The sequence below is a fragment of the Hoplias malabaricus genome, chromosome 2 (genome assembly GCF_029633855.1).
Source record: "Hoplias malabaricus isolate fHopMal1 chromosome 2, fHopMal1.hap1, whole genome shotgun sequence".
NCBI lineage: Eukaryota > Metazoa > Chordata > Actinopteri > Characiformes > Erythrinidae > Hoplias > Hoplias malabaricus.
In genome coordinates, this window is record NC_089801.1 from 80,090,557 (window position 1) to 80,109,626 (window position 19,070).

At 40.6% G+C, this 19,070-nt stretch overlaps 1 pseudogene; it reads left to right on the top strand.

Moving 5' to 3' along the window:
* Positions 1-17,927, top strand: part of LOC136678373 (NACHT, LRR and PYD domains-containing protein 12-like) — a 62,502-nt pseudogene extending 44,575 nt beyond the window's left edge.
* Positions 17,928-19,070: the final 1,143 nt, after the last annotated feature.

Sequence of the window (19,070 nt, forward strand, 5' to 3'; positions counted from 1 at the left end):
GTTTGTCCGACACAGAAATGACTCGGACAATTATTTTATTAGATAACTTCAATTACCATGACAACGAGAGAGAGAGAGAGAGAGAGAGAGAGAGAGACTGGTGTTTTATTCATTCTTTCATTCGTTCATTCTCTGCAAGCGCTCATCCAGTACAGGGTCATGGTGGGTCCAGAACCTACATGAAATCACTGGGCACAAGGCAGAAACACACCCTGGAGGGGGCACTGTAAATGTTGATGTCTGCACCTACACATCATCAGCTGATTTTTCTCAGGGGAGTGTTTTACTGAAATCAAACACCGCACACAACTCAGAACTGACACATTCAGAACTCACACAGGTTCAGTAAAGATTAGTGAGTCGTTCAGGTTCTGTACCACATTCACACACCGTCACAAACTGTAGCTGATTCTGACCTCACTTTTCTGATTGACGTTAGAGAAATGAGGCAGTTTGAGAAAAGGAAACACAGTGACGTTTCTCCTTCTGTCACTGAGCGTGATTTTCCTAGCCAGGTCAATATATGAAGGAGAACCTGTTCATGAAATGTTCCTGTAACTATTCAGTGAGTAATGTCCTCTCTCTTTACAGACTAACTGTGTGTAAACTTGGGGAAAAGTCTTGTGAAGATCTGGGCTCAGTTTTACTGGTGAACTCCTCCCTGAAAGAACTGGACCTCAGTAACAATGACCTGCAGGATTCAGGAGTGGAGAAGCTCTCTGCTGCACTGAAGAGTTCACTCTGTAAACTGGAGACACTCAGGTCAGATTTCTGGGATTTTATTCTTCATTTTCTATATTTCACAAACATGACTTTTCACATAAAAAAAGACATTTATCTCTTTAGCTCTTGTATTAAATATAAAGGAAAAGACTGTGTTACTAGATTATAATAAACACCCCACTGGGATTATTAACACAACTAGGGGTGCGGGATATGGCCCTAATTTTGACAATAACAATATTCTTGGTGATATGAATAAAACACTGAAAATACTTAAATAAATGTTATATTAATATGAATTATATTAAATAATATATATTTAATAGAGCTGGGCGATATGGACCAAAAATAATATCTCTATATTTTTTAGCTGAGTGGCGATATACGATATATATCTCGATATATTTCTTCTCATGAGATAATAACAAAAAGGCACTTCTGAGTCAAAGCTCCAGGTCCCAAATGTCACACAGGAACTTTTATTAACATTCAGCTGTAGATGTCCATGAGACATTGCTCAAAAATAAACTATTGGCACATATTAAATAATAATGCTCCTTAAATAAAATTATGTTATTTTCCTGCATAACAAAAGACTCATAGCTGTGCTGTTAAACTGTAAACAGAAAACATACAGAGCAACAATAGCAGAAAGTTCATTTGTTCTTTAAAAGTGAGTTTCCTGTGAAGCAGACTTCACCAAAGTGCTTCCTCCTGTGTGTGCTCCTGTACGTCTAGTACTTTGTGTAAATAACAATCATGTAAACAGACTGAATGAAATAAAAATAAATCCATCCTTCAGTCATCAGTAAGGCTGGGCGAAATGGACTTAAAATCGTATCGATATATTTTAGTTGAATAGTGATATACGATATATGTTGTGAAAAATAATGTGAACAAATGTTTTATGTTTATGTTTTATAACATTTTATAAACAGAAAATTCAGTTTTGTGTGTTAGCTCCACCTCATCTCTCAATATTCAAATGAACAGATGGTGGAGAAGCAAGCGACAGCATAAGTTCTGAGCTTGCAGACGGTCTAGCTAACCCTCGACAATTTACTTAGTAAAACTTTGTTCTTAACATTCATAATAGTATGTTAGGGGGTAGCAAGAGAAAGACCAGAGGAATCCAACAAGAAAACATGAAAGACACCGCTGTTTCACTGATAAAGACCCCGGAGGATAGCAAGCTAACAGTAGACAAAGCTATGGAAGCTAATATCCTCACAGAGCTGAAAGACATTCAGACGACTCTTAAAAAAGAAATTACAGACCAGACTGGACTCATAACAAAGGAAATGTCTGAGTTTAGAAGAGAAATGGGTAAAAGGCTCAACGACATTGTTGCAGACCTGAGAGACGTAAGGAATAAAGTCGAGGGGGCAGAGCAGTGAATAACCAAGGTGGAGGAATTTAACACGGATGTCAAAGACATATTGAACCACACTCTACAGTTACAAGAAGACCTTCAAACATTAATTTAGAGGGATATTATAGGGGTTTATAGGGATTATAGAGGGAGAGGAAGGTGACAATCTGCAGAAATTCATAGAGAACTTCATAAAAACTGAATTATCCCTTACAGACGTCACTCTGGGCATACAGCGCTGACACAGTTCACTCAGCCCTAAACCACCACAAAGCTCCAACCCCAGATCCATCGTGATTCATTTCTTGGAGTACACCATGAAGGAGCTCTGCATGGGGTAAAAAAGTGATACAGCTGAAAGGAAGACCCAGTGACATCCTCGCTAAACGTAAAGCATACAACCCAAATAGGAAGACCCCCCCCCCTCTTTGGACCCCTACCAGTTTGCATATCGATCAAATCGTTCGACTGATGATGCTGTCTCCACTGCTCTCCATTCAGCCCTTACTCATCTGGACAAGAAAGACACCTATGTCAGAATGCTTTTTATTGATTTCAGTTCTGCATTCAACACAATCATCCCCCAACAGCTCATTCAGAAACTGGACAGACTGGGACCGAACATATCACTGTGCAGCTGGCTGCTTGACTTCCTGACTGTAAGACCACAAGCAGTACGGGTTGGCAGTAACTCATCCAGCACCATCACTCTGAACACATGGCGCTCCCCAAGGATGTGTCCTGAGCCCCTCCTGTTCACTCTGCTAACCCACGACTGCTCTCCATCACACACCTCCAACCTCTTCATCAAGTTTGCGGATGAACGACTGTGGTAGGCCTCATCAGCAACAACGATGAGTCACACTAGGGGAGCGAGGTAAGCCAGCTGGCCTATTGGTGCAAACACAACAATCTCTCTCTGAACACTGAGAAGACCAAGGAGATTGTTATGGACTTCAGGAGAACCCACACACAACCTGCCCCTCTATCCATCAACAGGGCTGCTGTGGAGAGGGTGAGCAGCACCAAGTTCTTGGGTGTGCACGTCACAGAGGACCTCTCCTGGACCATCAACACAGCATCACTGGCCAAGAAGGCTCATCAACGGCTCTACTTTCTCCGCAAGCTAAGAAGAGCAAGAGCTCCCACCCCCATCATGATCACCTTCTACAGTGAGGCCATCGAGAGTATCCTGTTTCACTGCGTGGTACGGGGCCTGCACAGCATCCTGCCGCAGAACCCTCCAGTATATTGTGAGAACTGCTGAGAAGATCATTGGTACCTCTCTCCCCTGCCTTCGAACTTATACAACTCCCGTATCATACGAAAAGCCCTCTGCTTGACAGGCGATCCCACCCACCCGCTACACAGCTTCTTCAGCCTGCTGCCATCAGGGCAGAGACTGCGTAGTCTCAGGGCTAGGACCAGCAGGACTTTGACCTGGAGGAACGCTATTTCGTTTCACTGTGTATCATAAACACTGTATACTGTTGAAATGACAATAAACATCTTGAACTTGAACTTGAACTTGAGCAGACTGAGGGTTAGCTCCATCCATCAGGCTGTGAGAATGCTGAACTCTCTCCCTGCTCTGCCCCCCCCACACACAGCTCAGCAACCTCATCAATTATCACTAATACCCAACTATGATTTTGAAAATCAGACAGGCACTCAATCACTTTAACCAGCCTCCAGGCTTCATATCCCTGTATTTGCACTACTGTTGACACCGGGTCTGTTTATATTGGTACTGTCACTTAAGCTCCTCATCAGACCTAACTGTGACTTTTTCAATAGGTATGCTCTTGTTCACTTTACTTAGTTGTTATATGATTATCTTGCACTACTGTCTACTCTGCCTTGTACATCCAGTATACTACCTCCTCCTATTACGATTATTTTGCACTACTGTTTACTCTGCCCTGTACATCCAGTATCCTACCTCCTTCTATTACAATTTTTTTGTACTATTGTTTCTCACTGCCTTGTACATCCATTATCCTACCTCCAAATCAGGTTTTTGTCCTCAGTCAGTGTCCCATTGACTCATGTATGTCTATCAGTGAGTTGCTGGTATTGTATGTCCTGCACTTGTCTTCTGTTGTCCTGCACTTGTCTTCTCTTTGTTCACTTTCATATATTTATATACTTAGTTGACTTTAGTCTATTTTTTGTTAAATGATACTGCATCTTGGAGAGGAGAGTAACGTAATTTCAATCCTTTGTATGTCCTGTACATATGCAGAATGTACAATAAAACTCTCTTGAGTTGACTTGACTTGACTTAAAAGAGAAGGGGCTTTGTTTTCAGACCATGTATCTGTTTAAACTCTGTGTGTTTTATGAGAATGGTCCCGTGATTTACAACAATGCACAGGATGTGATGGATGACATAATGAAGAGGAACAGGTCAGAAACAGTGGATAAACCAATGGAACATACCTCCCTCAAATCCAAACCGAGCGTTACCCCGCGGGGAGGAATAGGCGGAGCGTCAGCATGGACATGGGAAACACGAGTGAAACACATCCAAGAAAAGCTTAAGGGGTTCAGGCACAACAGTAACAGCACCCAGTAACTTTCTGAAGTATTCTTCTGCAAAACGTGAGTATTATAGATGACCGTCATGCTGGGAATTGGCATGATTTCTTCGTGAGCGCTGCGACGATGGACAGGAGAAAATGGGCAGCACTGCGAGGAGCCCCCTGGGGCCCTAGGGACTCTCCTCACCACTTTGGAGGTGGACATGCACTTTGTTCATGGAAGTCGCTTATGTTATATGTTCAGATGTGTTTTCTTTTTTCTGTTTTACAGACCCCCATTTGTTTCTTAGAGCATCCTGAAATCAGGTATTTTTTGTTCATATACCAAAGGCAGAAACGAAACAAAGTCTCATGGGGACGTGAAGGGTGGACTAACGGAGGCGGACACACTCTCTACAACACAGATAATTTATTATAGAAATAACAAAACAAACGGACTTGAGGAGAAACACGAAATAACACGACTTAGAACATAGGAAAAGAGCACGAAACAACACTACAGGACTGGGGCAAGAAACTTGAAACTGGAGCACAACTCGAAACAAACGAAAACAAATAACAAATGACCGATGACAGGAAGTGACTACAACGGAACTTAAATACATGAACAAACAGGAGACACCTGACACAGATAACGAGGGAAAATGACAAGGAGGCGGAACAAAGGCGGAGACATGGACAATAACAGACAGACAGAGCTTTTAGCAAAGCCAAGCTTTTGCTAAAATGAGAAGAGAAAAACAAGTTTTATTTTTCTGGCAAGAAACGAATCTTTCTCTCATTGAGAATGAAAAACTGTGTAAAATGGGGTTTACAAATGTGTATTTTTCATCATACATGCAAGGTAAATCCAGGGGAGTCTAACAGAGTGAATTTCGAGCTCTCCTCACAAATTAAAGACAAACAAGGACGATACATACTGGTCAAAGGATACTTAGATCACAGAGAAATCACTTTACTGAATGTGTATAGACCACCTGGGAATAACAAACAGCTTATTAGGAAAATTTTTGATATGATTGTAACAGAAGTATCCGGGATATGTGGAGGAGGAGAAAAGGATTCACTTAAATCCTTTTCTGGACTCCTCTGGTAATATAAAAAAAGTCTCAGACAGAAGCAATATACACTAAAAGAATGCTTAAAGAAGCAGGGATGATTGATGTATGGAGGGACATGCACCCTCAGGACAAAAAATACACCTACTTCTCACACTACATGCATTTAAGGTTAGACTATTTTTTATGTCAAATATTGACAAACATAGGATAATACAGTGGGACATAGGCGTAAGAGACATATCCGACCACGCAGGGGTGTACATGATACTCCATCTGGATAATGACCATAAAGAAACCCTGTGGAGGTTCAACAATAACTTATTAAATGATAGCAAATTTGATAATTTTGTAGAGAAAGAATTTAAAGACTATATGGACCACAACAACAAAGAGGATATCACCCCTTGCAATTTATGGGATGCAGCAAAGACTGTTCTGAGAGGGAAGTTAATTATGTGGTCCTCTCAAAAGAAAAAGGAAAAAGAGAGACGCTTAAAAGACCTTACTACACAACTAAAATCTCTGGAAACACAACATATGGAAAGCAATAATAATAATACCCTATCCCAAATCAGAGAAATAAAACTAGCTCTTAACTGCTTATATGAAGATCAGATACTATTAGAACAGATACTAAGATCAGAACTATTACGAAAACAGCCCCAAAGCAAATAAACTTCTTGCTTGGAGAATTTGCAAACAACAGGCTGATAGATTTATACAAAAAATAAAAAATCCTGCAGATAAAAAACTTATTATTATCTAAAAGACATTAAAAATTGTTTGAATTTTATTACACCCAACTATACTCCAAGCCCCTTGCAACGGAGTCGCCTTCAGTAAAGGCATTTCTTGCCTCTTTGGATTTACCCTCGACAGGAATGGATCAAAATAAAAGACTAACACAAAAAATAACCGACGAAGAGATCAACAAATCAATTTCAAAACTGAAAGGGAATAAAATGACAGGTGAAGATGGCTACCCCGAAGAGTGGTACAAACACTCCGACACCTATTAACCCCGTTGCTTAAGGGTTGCTTTAACCACATACTTGCAGGTGGGGAAACACCACCTTCTTGGAGAAGAGCAGTGATATCAGTGATCCCCAAACTGGGTAAGGATAAAACAGAATGTGGCTCTTACAGACCAATATCAGTGTTAAATACTGATTACAAGATATTTGCAACAATATTAACTAAAAGGCTCGTACTTATAATCCCGGAAATAATAGATACAGACCAACTGGTTTTGTTCGAAATAGGCAAACTCATGACAATTAGTTGACAAAACAGTTTAGATGCAGAAAAAGCTTTCGATTCAGTATGTTGGAATTACCTTTATTTAACATTGGAATGATTTGTCTTTAATAATCAAATTATAGTTTGCTTTAGATCACTATGCAAATCCCCCTCTGCCAGGATCAAGTTTAATGGGGACCTTTCAGACACAATACGACAGGAAAGGGGCTGCCGTCAAAGGTGCCCTCTTAGCCCTGCTCTCTTTGCGCTTTTCATTGAACCTTTAGCACAGGCCATTAGAGAACAAGAGAACATCATAGGTGTAACAATTAAAGATACAATGCACAAAATATGCCTTTGCGCTGATTATGTTCTTTTGACATTATCTAACCCTGAAATCAGCCTTCCCAATCTCATTTTTTTACTCAGGATATTTGGCGCCTACTCTGGATATAAATTTAACCTACAGAAAACCCAGGTCCTCTCATATAATTACCAACCATCACAAAGGATTCAAAAAAATGACCAGGTTTAATTGGAATAACAAACCTATAAAATACCTAGGAGTAAAGCTCCCCACAGAACTGTCCAACCTTTTTGAATTCAATTACACCCCTCTGACGGAGGAGATTAGGGCGGATCTACAGTTTTGGTCAGTACTACCCATTGACCTATACAATAGGATAGAAATAATAAAGATGAACATTTTACCTTCCTTTATCCAAAGTTCCTTTATCTGTTTCAGGCTTTGCCCATACAGGTACCCCTCAAACAATTTAATGACTGGGACAGAATGATCTCAAATTTATTTGGGTTAAACTAAAACCAAGAGTTAAATATCAGACATTACATCTGACAAAACACAAAGGCGGATGGGCCTTACCACACCTAGAGGATTATTATACGGCAGCGCAAATGAGATGATAATTGGCTGGTGCGATCCAACATGCGAAATGGAAAGAGATAGATCTGTCCTAGAATAAGATACCCCTTCAAGCCTGTCTTGGAGGTCATTATCATACTAAGAGACATATAGATGCAGATTTCATCCCAGAGTGGATAAGAGTCCCAGTGAACTCTTGGCACAAAATATTAAGACAAAAAAAAATTGAAAGAAGCGCTCGGTTTGTGCACTGGCCAACTTACGATAAAGATTTCCCCCCAACAAAAATGGATAAATGATTTATACAGTGGTCACAGAAAGGTATAACAAGTTATTGGAAGATTACAACTAAAAATGAGTTTAAAAACTGCAAGAAAATTATGATTTGGAAAAGGGGGACTTCTTTAGGTACCTCCAACTAAGGGATCATTATAACGAAAACATATACCTCTCTGCAGAGGACAAGACAGGTCTAATAAAGTTCCTCCTAGATACATGTAATGGAAGACCACCTAAGAAGCCAATATCCAGACTATATTCATGCCTACAATTGGGAAGGAAAACTAACACAACATACATTAAAGTTAAATGGGAAAAAGAAACCCAAGCAACAATAACAGACTGGCTTAATATATGTAATACAGTTACTTTCACATCAAGTTCAGGTCAATAGAGGGAATTTTCTTGGAAGAATTTGGTCTGCTTTTTTGTTATTCCAAACATTAGGAGTTAACAATGCAATGACCCTAAAAAAGTGTTGGAGGAACTGTGGAAATGTATCAGCAGGACACTGTCATATCTTTTGGGACTGTAATAAAATCACACCCTACTGGTCAAAGGTGATAAAGGAAATCAACACTATGATGAACTTAAACTAAACCCACGACTTCGCTATGCTCTATCTATGTAATCTACCCCAAGGACTGAAAAATCAGATAGATATCTTCTACTAATACTACTAGCAGGGGCAAAGAAAGCCATAACCTGCAAATGGCTAGACATGGATCCACCATCACTTCTGGATTGGAAGGAAATAATCAAGGAAATCAACACAATGGAGAGACTGACTTTTTCATTGAGGCTTGCTGCTGATAAATATAAAAAATACTGGAGAAACTGGAATACATACTTGAACTTGACACCAACCGTATGACTAACTAATGTAATTACCTTGCTTTCTTTTGAATATTTACTTGTTTGCTTCTTCTCTTTTTACTTCTTTACAGGATGTTCTATTGTTTTGTTTTGCTAGTTGGGGTCTTAATGTTCTGTTGTTGTACTTTAAAAAAAACCTGCAAAAACCTTTATCTAAAAAAAACCTATGTCTAAAATAATATATTCAAATGAAAATCAAATGTCCATGTGTGTTTAAGACAAAGGTCATTAACTCTTCCTGTCACGCCTTCGTCTCGTCATGTCTGTTGTCCCCGGCCATGTGCTTTTAGCACATGGCTATGTTTTGTTTATGTCCTTGTCTCCGCCCTCGTCCCGCCTCTGTTCCGCCGCCTCGTCTGTCATTTGTTAACCCGTCCCCTCGTTATCTGTCCAGGTGTGTCTCGTTTGTGTTAGTATTTAAGCCCTCTTGACTTGTGTCCTGTTTGTCGTTCATTTCACATTCTCATTTCTCCTTTGTCATGTCGGCCATGTTATCTGTCTGTCTCCGTAGTTTCCCTCGTCGTCGTTTCGTTTCCCAGTCTAGTCTGTCTCTGTGATAGTTTCGTTTCATTTCGTGTTTTGTTGTTTCCTTTGTATCTTGTCTTTGTTTTGCTTTATTAAACTGTCCGCGTTTTAGCAAATGCGTCCGCCTCAGTCAGTCCGCTCCGTGATTCCTGACACTTCCCCATAATTGTACTGCTGTTAACTTTTGCTGTGTTGTGAAGACAGGTGATGGAAAAGAATCTCCGCAGACACGGTTAAAAGTGTAAATACATCTTTATTTACCAAAACAGTGTCTTAGGGGTTCTTAAGGATCCCGTGAGAGTAGTGTTCAATTGAGCGCTCCGATTCTCTCTCCCATGTCTAAGATCTCTCTCCGCTGGCTCGGACCCTTTCGTCTATATAGTTCTCTCCTTTCCAAATAAGGCAAACATAGAGGATAGTTTACATTTGCATGTTCTTAAGGGAGGGTGTAAAATGTATAGTTTCCTGCTCTCTGACAGCTCATCCTAAACATCCCTCTCTGTAGCGCACAGACATAGAGTATATGGCTGAACATAAAAAACACACTGAACATTCCTTCTGATTTAATATACCTCATTATTTCCTCCCTTCGAGACTGTTAAAGTCTCGTAAAATTTTAAGCAGCCCATACATGTAAATGTCATAACAAATAAGTGATACCTTCCTACACACAATTTTAACATCACTTGCATTATGATGCAACAAAATTTCATGGAGTGTGAGGGCGAAAAAACCTGGGTTACAGACAATGAATGAATGAATGAATGAACTTCAATGAGAGACAGAGAGAGAGACTGGTCTCATTAAGACATGTTTCTTCTGTGTTCACTTTTGCTAAAATAAAGTTCATTCATTCATTCCTTGAAATATAAAGTGCATTACAAATAAAATGTATTATTATTATCATTCATTAATTCGTTCATTCTGTGTAAGCGCTCATCCAGTTCAGGGTCGCGGTGGGTCCTGTTAAAAATTCGACATTGAAGAGTCAGGAGACTGGAGTTCGCCGTTGACTGGTGTTTATTTACACACACACAGGATCATGTATGAGTGCAGCTGGGTGATAGTAGTCTATCTCAGGATGATCTAAAGTTTGGAAACTGGAGGTTTGGAGGTTTCCGCATGTGCATGCAGAAAAGCACGGGCACAGTTTGATCATCAGTTTGTCACCAGTTCATTCTATAGCCAGTTCATTCTGTACCCAATCCAGTCTGTTCTTAGTCCAGTCTGTGACTGTTGCCAGTCCAGTCTATTCACAATCCAAACTAACACAAAATATTTTAGAAGGGCCTTATATACATTGGAGTAGTGGGGGAAGGGAATTGGAGGAAGAAGAGGAGTTTGAGGATGGGTTAAAGGGGATGATGAAGATGATCAAAGAAAGAAAGAGATAAGATAGAGGAAGGAAGAGGTGTGAAAGGAGGGGTATGATGTAAGTGGGGGAATGATTGGTGGGAATTGGGGATGGGACTATGGGAGGGATAACAAAAGGTCACACAAAGATACGAAAAGACCATATAGTTTCTTTCAGTCTGCAACCTACATGAAATCACTGGGCACAAGGCAGGAACACACCCTGGAGGGGGCACTGTAAATGTTGATGTCTGCATTTACACATCATCAGCTGATTTTTCTCAGAGGAGTGTTTTACTGAAATCAAACACCACACACAACTCAACTGACACATTCAGAACTCACACAGGTTCAGTAAAGATTAGTGAGTCGTTCAGGTTCTGTACCACATTCACACACCGTCACAAACTGTAGCTGATTCTGACCTCACTTTTCTGAATGACGTTAGAGAAATGAGGCAGTTTGTGAGAAAAGAAAACAGTGACGTTTCTCCTTCTGTCACTGAGCGTGATGTTCCTAGCCAGGTCAATATATGAAGGAGAACCTGTTCATGAAATGTTCCTGTAACTATTCAGTGAGTAATGTCCTCTCTCTTTACAGACTAACTGTGTGTAAACTTGGGGAAAAGTCTTGTGAAGATCTGGGCTCAGTTTTACTGGTGAACTCCTCCCTGAAAGAACTGGACCTCAGTAACAATGACCTGCAGGATTCAGGAGTGGAGAAGCTCTCTGCTGCACTGAAGAGTTCACTCTGTAAACTGGAGACACTCAGGTCAGTTCTGTCAGTTCAGACTTGACTTTTAATGCTTCACCAACATTAGTTTTATACATCTTTAACATTTTTATTTAGAGGATACAGTATGAAATATTAAGATGAAGTCAGGTGCTGGATTCCTAGATTATAATTCACTACTCACAAAAATCAGATCATCTTCTCCTACATTATCTCTGCTCTCTGAACACTTCAGGACTTCTGTAAAGTGTTTCCACTGCTGGAGTAACAGTCAACAGCAGACTCTCCCCATGGTGATATTATCAGTCATACAGGCTATGAACCAGAGCAGAGGTTTATTATTATAGTGATATACAGACACTGACTCTTTGGTTTTTATCTTTTAATGTGTTCTGCACAGAGTCTGATCAGTGTAATGTAAAAGATCAGACTGAACTCTGTTATTCCTAAAGTTATCTTGTTATTTGAGGCATTTCTCTTTAGCTGCTCTGAGACGTTTCTGTGAAGCTTCAGTTCTGTTCTGTTAAACTGTGTGTTTTAATGTTTAAATGAAGCATTTTCTCCCCCCACTGGAGGAAAGATGAGTCGCAGTGGTTTTTTTTACTTTGTTTTTGTTGTTGTTTGTTTGTTTCTCCTCTAAATGAAATCAACATGTCTTTCTTAATCCTTTCAGAAATGTTCCTGTAACTATTCAGTGAGTAGTGTCCTCTCTCTTTACAGACTAACTGTGTGTAAACTTGGGGAAAAGTCTTGTGAAGATCTGGGCTCAGTTTTACTGGTGAACTCCTCCCTGAAAGAACTGGACCTCAGTAACAATGACCTGCAGGATTCAGGAGTGGAGAAGCTCTCTGCTGCACTGAAGAGTTCACTCTGTAAACTGGAGACACTCAGGTCAGAGTTCTGGGATTTTATTCTTCATTTTCTACTCCTCAGCATGACGTTATACATTTAAAATATATATATATTTTAAGCTCTAGTATAAAATATTAAGGAAAAGACTGGATTACTAGATTATAATTTACATAATGTAATATATAGTGTATGATGTGCAATTATTTGTCATTGTATAACGAACAATGAAATGTGTCCTCCGCATTTAACCCATCTATGGCAGTGAATACACACACACTAGTGCACTAGGGGCTGTGAAGACACATCCAGAGCGTTTGGGGTTCAGTGCCTTGCTCAAGGACACTTCAGCCGTGGATGTTCCTGCTGGACCTGGGGATTGAACCAGCAACCTTCCGGTACCAAGCCCGGTCTCTACACATTAGCCAAGGCTACACTCCATTGGGATTAAAACACAACACAAGTACATTTTAATGTGTGTCTGTGTCTGTAAAAGGAAACATATGGCGTCACATCAATGTCAAAAATAGAGGACACAGTAACAGCAGGTGGAACATTTAAATCTGTACCTTTTTAAAATTGTGTTAGTTAATCGCTAATGTGAAACCCACGAGCAGAGAGAGAAAGATTGCGCTCACACACAGATCATCATCTCACTCTCAAACTGTCTGTATTTTAATTCTCAAATGGTTTTTAACCTCTTCATTTTAAAGGTTTTGAAATGGGAGGTTTGTGACAGTTTGGGGGCGGAGTCAGGGCCGTTCTTCTCAGTGAATGCTATTGGCTGAAGGCCGTCCCACAGCGTCTCTGTGCAGTGAGAGCGGGTGGAACACAAAGTAAATGTAGCTAGTGAACAGGAGTCGACTCACGAATGAATATATTCTTTGAGAATCTGGAAGTACGGGTCGACTCTTGGCAAATGATTAAAAGAATCAACCTCACTGTCGACTCAATCTAAGGTTTCTAATGTCTTCCTGCAGTGAACATCATTTCCACATGTTTATCACATATTACTGTGATCTGAACTCACTGTAGACAGTGCAATATGACCTTATCTCGACTCTGTTTATCCATGGTGCTGTCCCGGGGAAAACAGCAGCTCTGCTTCTCCCAGTAGGAGGGACATATACAGTGTATGAGGCAGTCACAGAACCAGGAGACATCAGCCAATAGCATTCACTGAGAGAAACAGCCCTGACCCCGCCCTCAAACTGTCACAAATCTCCCATTTCAAAACATTTAAAAGAATAAAATTAGGATCATAACTTAAACAGGGAGGTCATAGTATAGAAACCTTTACTGGATTAATGTCTGTATATTTACGTCTAGTAATAACCCCTCTGTGGGACACTGTTGTGATAATGTTGTGTTGTGATTTGATTTCATTTCTATTGGGTGAGGTTTTGAACAGACTCTAAAATGTCTTAGATTTATGAAAACAAACATCCAGGTCTCTTTATGAATTATGCTAATGTTTTTAAATTTTTTTTATAACTTTTACCTTTAGATTTTAACCTGTTTGATATTGAAGTGTTTTTGTAAATTAAACAGAATTTGGTGTTTGTTGATTTGATTCTAAACAGCAGCTTCATTTGCTCTGAGTAAATACCACATCTCTCACTTTACCCCTCTCTCTCTCTCTCTCTCTCTCTCTCTCTCTCTGTAGATTATCTTTTTGTTTAGTTACTGAGGAAGGCTGTGCTTTTCTGGCTTCCGCTTTGAGCTCAAACCCCTCATACCTGAAAGAACTGGATCTGAGCTACAATCACCCAGGAGACACAGGAGTGAAGCTGCTCTCTGTTAAACTGGAGGATCCACACTGCAGACTGGACACACTCAGGTACGGACAGCTTTCTGTATTTGTGTGTGTTCAGTTACTGATGTCATCTGCTGTTACTGTATTTCTATAAAGCTCTACAGCTCATTGTTCCTTCTTCATTTAGCCTCTGCTCTGCTCTAGTAGTATTTAATGGTTAGAGTATCACCCTTCACCGCTCTGTCTCCACTGTTCAGTGTGTAACTGTTGTCAGGCTGAAGGCTTGTGAGACACTGAAGTAAAACTAAGCCCCATATAACAGTCTCTTTATGTGGATTGTAGACTGTTTCTAGAACAGTCTTCAGAAATGTACATTCAGTGTTTAGGGAAGTACAGGAGTACTCTGGTACAACAGTTCTACGACCTCAATGCTGAAACACTTCAGACTGAAAGATCCTGCACTACTGCTGCGTCCTGAAACTGAGTCGACTAGTCCATCATTATCTCTGTATTCCTATCATTTCGGGGCGTCTAAATGGGTCGGGATCAGTGATAAACAGATTGAAGAGCAGACTTTAATACCCAGAGTGGTGTTATCAGTCATACAGGCTACAAACCAGAGCAGAGCTTTATTTATTATAGTGATATACAGCCATTGACTCTTTGGTTATTAATATTTTAATGTCATCTACAGAGAGTCAGTGGAGTGTAATGCAAAAGTTTAGTTGAATCTGTGTTCTTCCTAAAGTTATTCTGTTATTCGGGGCGTTTCAGTTTAGATTCTCTAAGAGTTTTTGTGTTTATCTGTGAAGCTGCAGACCATCAGTTCTGTTCAACTGTGTGTTTTGTTTTTCCTGAATGATCCTGATCAGAGATCACACAAACACTTGGTGAAGTAGAATGGTATAAAATGGACAGTAGAACTTACTGCTGTGTTTAACAGTGAAAGTAAGAGCATTTCTCACAGGACTGGGACTAAACAGCTGTGTGGTCTTTAGAAAACCACTGCTCAGTGTTAGAGATTAATCAGAAAACAAGGCTTCAGTTCACTGTGGAGCATAAAGACTGGACTCTGGAGCAGTGGAGAAAGGTCATGTGATCTGATGAGTTCAGACTGACCCTATTCCAGAGCGATGGGGGAGTCAGGGTCAGAAGGGAAGTGGATAAAGTGATGCCCCCGTCATGCACCGTGCCCCCTGTACAAGCCTCTGGAGGCAGTGTTATGATCTGGGGGTCTTCAGTGGGTCAGGTCTAGACTCAGCAGTGTTATGATCTGGGGGTCTTCAGTGGGTCAGGTCTAGACTCAGCAGTGTTATGATCTGGGTGTCTTCAGTGGGTCAGGTCTAGACTCAGCAGTGTTGTGTGGCAGTAAAATGAAGTCCACTGAGGACCTGAATGGACTGAAAGACCAGGTCGTCCCAGCAGTGGATTGTTCCAGGACGACACCAAGATTCATCAGGCTCAGATTGTGAAAGAGTGAGGAATCATTTTCACACATGAACTGACCACCCCAGAGTCCTGACCTGAACCCACTGAGAGTCTTTGGGACGTGCTGGAGAAGACTTTACGGAGTGGTCCGACTCTCCCGTCGTCAATACAAGATCTCCACCAAAAATGAAGGCAGCTCTGGAGGAAAGAAATGTTGTGGTGTTGTAGAAGGTTGTAGAAACAGAGCCGTGGTGAATGTGGAGCGTAATCAAAGCTAAAGGTGGTCCAGTGAAATATTAGAGTGTGTGAGTTGTGTTGGTCGGGCAGTGTAGGGGTCTGTGATGAAATGGTCAGTGAGAGCAGGTACAAGGCAGAAGAACCTAATAAATGAGCAGCTGAGTGTAGGATCTAGAAAGGGTTTAATGGAGCAGTTGTAGAAGAGCGACTCTGCTGCATTATTCTGTGTTGAAGGCTGAGAGGAACAGAGGGAAATGGAGGAAATGAAACACAGAGAAAGAGAAACAGAATATTTCTCTGTGATAAAAAGACAGAGAGGATGAAACACCACAGATGATGATCTTTCTTCTGTTTCCAAAAATGACATCAATGAATGACGCTGTAATGAAGCTGAATGTGGGGCTCAGAGAGAACAGTGAGAACACACACCACTCAAACACAACCATCAACTCACAACTGTGTGTGTGTGTGTGTTGTAGGTTGGAGCATGGAGGCAAGATCAGGATAAAGCCAGGACCAAGAAAATGTAAGTTCTCTCACTCTCTCTCTGATGATGATGATGATGTATTTGGAGACATTGTGAGATGATTATTTTCTTTATTAATTGTAATATTTTCTGCTGATTGTAAACAAAATGGAACAACAAAATGTGATTAAACATAAACCTCTTTCTCTTTGACATTCACTTTATTTTTCTTTATCAGTCTCTTCTTTTTTAATCTCTCTCTCTTTCCTCTGGATACTCACTATCTTTCTATCAGTCTTTTTGTGTTTCTCTCTCTCTCTCTTTCATGCTGTTTTGCTTTTTCTGTTTCACTTTCACTTTTCCTTTTCTCTCCTGCTCTTTCTCTTTACATTCGTTGTGTCTCATTTTGTTTTGTTTGTGTGTTGTGTAGGTACCACTTCAGAATAAGACTTCACTTATAAAGGTTTATAAATGGTTTAAAGTCTGTTTATTAACAGTCATGTTGTTAACACATTAATAATCAGTTATAACACAGATATAAAGGGCACCAGTGACCTGTTGTTTGCCAAATAGTGAACCCACATCCATCTACAGTTAAACCTCAGATCTTGCCGAATACTGACCTCACTGTGTCTCCTCTATCAGTCGACATTAACCCCGTCAGCTCCAGCACATATTTGTTAATGAGTTTAACCCTTTAATGAATTACCCACCACCAGAGTGTCTTTTTCTACTTTAATGATAATGTGGTGAACCTTAACATGTGAAATGACTAAACTCACATTCTCAGGTCTCAGCTTATTCTTTACCTCCACATTTTCACTAAGTTCTCTCACACTTTCAGTATTAGACACAAAAGAGTTCACTGTCACACTTCCTTTCTCTGTGTTACAAAGGATTATTAATCACTTTTAAAGTGGTCACAGTGTAATTAATAACCATGTAATAACAGGCTTTTAAACCATTTATAAACCTTTATTAGTGTATTCTTATTTTAATGTGGTACCATTGTGTGTCTGATTGTGTCGTGTGTCTGATTGTGTGTTGTGTATCTTGTTGTGTGCAGATGTCTGTGAGCTCACACTGGACCCAAACACAGTGAACACACTTCTCTCTCTGTCTGAGGGGAACAGGAAGGTGAAGTGTGTGAGGAGACAGTCGTATCCTGGTCATCCAGAGAGATTCAGTTACTGGGGGCAGGTTCTGTGCAGAGAGAGTCTGACTGGACGCTGTTACTGGGAAACTGAGTGGAGTGGGGGAGGGGTTTATATTTCAGTGGCGTATAAATCAATCAGGAGAAAAGGAGACAGTGATGACAGTTTGTTTGGATGGAATGAAAAGTCCTGGAGTCTGTTCTGCTCTAATAACAGTTACTCTGTCCGTCACAATAAGAACATCACTGCTCTCCCTCCTCCTCCCTCCAGCTCTAACAGAGTAGGAGTGTATGTGGACTGTCCGGCCGGCACTCTGTCCTTCTACAGCGTCTCCACTGACACACACACACTCACACACTTACACACATTCACCACCACATTCACTGAACCCCTCTGTGCTGGGTTTAGTCTTTATTCAGACTCCTCAGTGAGTTTGTGTCAGATAAAATAGTGCTGTGTGTGATCTATTGTTTTGATTGGTCTTTTCTGTCAAACGAGCTGCTGCTTTAAAATGTGAGGAGAATCACAAAAGACGATGAAACAGAAATGAAGCTCAGTTTGTAAAAGAAAGCGAGCAGAGAGACTCTTCAGGGACAAAACAGTGATAAAACCTGGATCTGAGTGAACACTACACCCCTGCACTTCTCTCTCTTTTATATCCCTGATGTAAACAGGATTTTTCAGCTGTTTATTTGATTTCTCTCGTTATAAAGCGCTGTGTTTATTTACACTGTGCGCTGGTCTCCATCGTCTCTCACATCAAATCTATGGGGAGTCAGTTACAAAACAGTGGATTCTCTGTCTCTGACGTGTCCAGCTCGGTCCTACTTCTGTATCCCAGGCTCCTCAACACCATCTGAGCGCCTCTTCTCTACAGCAGGAAATATAGCTTCAAACAGAGAGAACCAGCCTTAGCCCAGAACATGGGAGAGGTTTCTATTGTTACTCTGTAATGAAGGAGTGAGGGTGTGAGTGAGTGAAGGTGTTTCCTGTAGGAGGAAAGAGGACAGAGGGGATCAGGGTGTAATGGGTGGGTTGTGTTCATCTGTGTCGTCAGTGTAAACACAGACCCTCGTCATAGTGCACTTCCACCTCCAGAACTCTTCAGATATTTGTAAATATTAAATATTTAGTTTTCAAACGACGCCAAACACAATGTAAGTGTGGGCTAACACTGAACTGTCTTTGTTCTTGTTAATCTGGTTAATGGTGTAAACTGAGCACAGACAGTGTGTTGATGCTGAGTGGACGGGGGTTAAGAGATGTGTCTTAAAGCTGAAAGGAAACACAAACATAGGAACAGAAGGAAAAGATGGGGCTTCTCTAAGAAACTCTTCTCCTTTCTGTGAGATTGGATTCTGGGGGTTTGTTGTGGGGGGAAATGAAAGAGTGATGTTTGTTGGTGGAAAAGAAGAATTCTGAAATATACTTTTATTAAAGTTTAATATTATGAACATTTAATAAATCACTTAAAAAACAGAAGACTGTCTTTCTACTGCATCTCCACACACACACACACACACACACACACACACACTCTGAAGCCCTCTATTCAGGGTGTAGTCTGTGTGATGGTGTCTCCTCAGGGGGTTGG